The 2,199-nt window shown below is 38.8% G+C and overlaps 1 non-coding gene across 1 annotated transcript in view; it reads right to left on the bottom strand.

Annotated features, from left to right (window-relative positions):
* LOC101308410 overlaps positions 1 to 1,055 on the bottom strand; it is a 4,709-nt gene extending 3,654 nt beyond the window's left edge. The window contains exon 1 of the transcript XR_183676.1: positions 959 to 1,055. This is a non-coding gene — a transcript (uncharacterized LOC101308410). The remainder of the gene's footprint in view (positions 1 to 958) is intronic.
* Positions 1,056 to 2,199: the final 1,144 nt, after the last annotated feature.

Below are 2,199 nucleotides of genomic sequence, written 5' to 3'. Positions count from 1 at the left end.
ATATATATATATATATATAGTTTTACAATCTAACAAAGTAACAGTGCCGAGAAATCTAAAGTGTCAGTATATTTTTATGCAAGTTGCTGTAGTCTTAGACAAATCTTAAGATGTTTTGAAGTTCAGAACTCAAATTTGAAAAATTACAATGGATATTTCTAGTGAGTAAAGGAACTTTATAAGGTTTCATTCAACTAAAACTTTGGAACAAATAAAATTAAAATCACAAATTGGGTATACATGAGCTTCAAAATTATCCAGACAATCCCTGATGCTAAGTCATCATGTAACTTTGGCTCTGCAACTATCGTTTTGTGGTTTTGATTAAAGCTTTAATCACATTCGAAAACAAAGTACAAAAGAGAGGAACAAATGCTCCCATCTTTTTCATCCGCGCTTAGGAAAGGATGCAACAATTACAAAACGACCATTTCAACTAATCGTAACTCCTATTTGCAAGACTTGTAAACCATAATGCAAATAGGAGTTAGAGGTGAATTGTAAATACTAAATAGCAAATAAAAATGTAAATTCAAGATCAAACAGATAAACATACAGTACAAAAGAATGAAATTTATCAGACAAAGCATAAAATTGTGGTAGAAAGAGGCTATTCTATTGAGCTACATAGAAGATGCAGAAATAGACAAAGCATATTTAAACCTAGCTAATATCGAGAATCTTGCTCCCTACGTTGTCTATCGATTATGAGAAGTTCAGGCAAGTTCGTGTTTTCAACAAGTTAGAGTATGAGAAACCACTACTGTATCCATAACAACAATTATGGATAAACGAATACGACCCACATCTGTAAACACAAATACGACCCACTGAAAAACAATTCAACGAGATCAGCGATGGTTGAAGACGGTCGGAGGCCGTCGAAATCTATCACTGGAAATTATACCAGAGCAAGTAAGAAACTATATGGACAAACCCGATAACGTTCAGAAGATACCTTTTTGGGAGATCGATCCGAGCGAAGTCGACAACCCGTTTCCAGCTCTACGTAAACCGATCTGCGAATTCGATCGGTGGATCCAGGTTGCTGAGGGAAACAAAACTAGAGTCCCTTGACAAACAAAACCGATCTGCGAATTAAACCCCAGACACGACGCAAAAAAAAAAATAGTAAACTTAGTTACTAACCAAATTTCAGTTTACAAATACATCCTTTACACAATATCTTATACATTTAAGGACAAAAATTAACAAATTAGGACAAATTAATATCTACATGTCATCTGTCACTACATATTTTACCAAACTACCTTTCACTACCTACTCTACTGCTACTGTACGAGAGATGTGCTACTGCCTGCCGAGTAAGCTACTGTATGAGAGATGTGCTACTGCCTGCCGAGTAAGAAGGTATTACTGCTGAGTAGGAAGGTGCTACTGCCTACTGCCGAGTCAAAAGGTGCTACTGCTAGTTCTACTGCCGATTGTGAAACTAACTGCTACTACTTACTGTGAAGCTAGCTGCTAAAGCTTACTGTGAAGCTAGCTGCTAAAGCTTACTGTGAAGCTAGCTGCTAAAGCTTACTGTGAAGCTAGCTGCTACCGCCGACCATGAAGTTAGCTGCTACCGCTACTGTTTAGATCATTATTGAAATGTTGCTACTGTTAGATTGCAAAGCTATGGTTGTCACTGCTTCCATTGTTTAATTCACTATTGTAGTGCTGCTACTGAGGAGGTGTATGTTGCTACTGAGAGAGAGATAGAGAAAGAAGAGAGAGACCTCACTATTTCAGCCAAATTATTCCACAACTCAGTAACAGTGATCTTAGATCCAACACAAGATTACAAGGCCAGATTAAAGCGTCCACCTCGTCCACCTCCTCGATGACCAAAACGTACATAGTTCAAAACCTCACAAATCAAGACCGGAATTCCGCAAAAATAAACTTAATCAACCAATCCGACGACATCGACATAGGAAGTATGTTCTATTGCCTCAAACACAGAGGAGCTTAGGCTACTTATAGATCTCACCGGCCGGAAGCTTGGGCTTCATCGGAATCACCACAGCCATGCCGAAGCGATTTACGACCATGAATTTATGGTTGATGATTTAAGGAAAGCTAGAGAGAGAGAGAAAGGGAGAGCAGATCAGAGGGGAGGGTGGAGAGAGAGAGAGAGAGAGAGAGAGAGAGAGAGAGAGAGAGAGAGAGAGAGAGAGAGAGTAGGTAGGTAGG

This window comes from Fragaria vesca, linkage group LG1 (genome assembly GCF_000184155.1).
Source record: "Fragaria vesca subsp. vesca linkage group LG1, FraVesHawaii_1.0, whole genome shotgun sequence".
Taxonomy (NCBI): Eukaryota; Viridiplantae; Streptophyta; class Magnoliopsida; order Rosales; family Rosaceae; genus Fragaria; species Fragaria vesca.
Note: the sequence above shows the minus strand (reverse complement) of the source record. Positions and strands in the feature narration are given on the sequence as shown.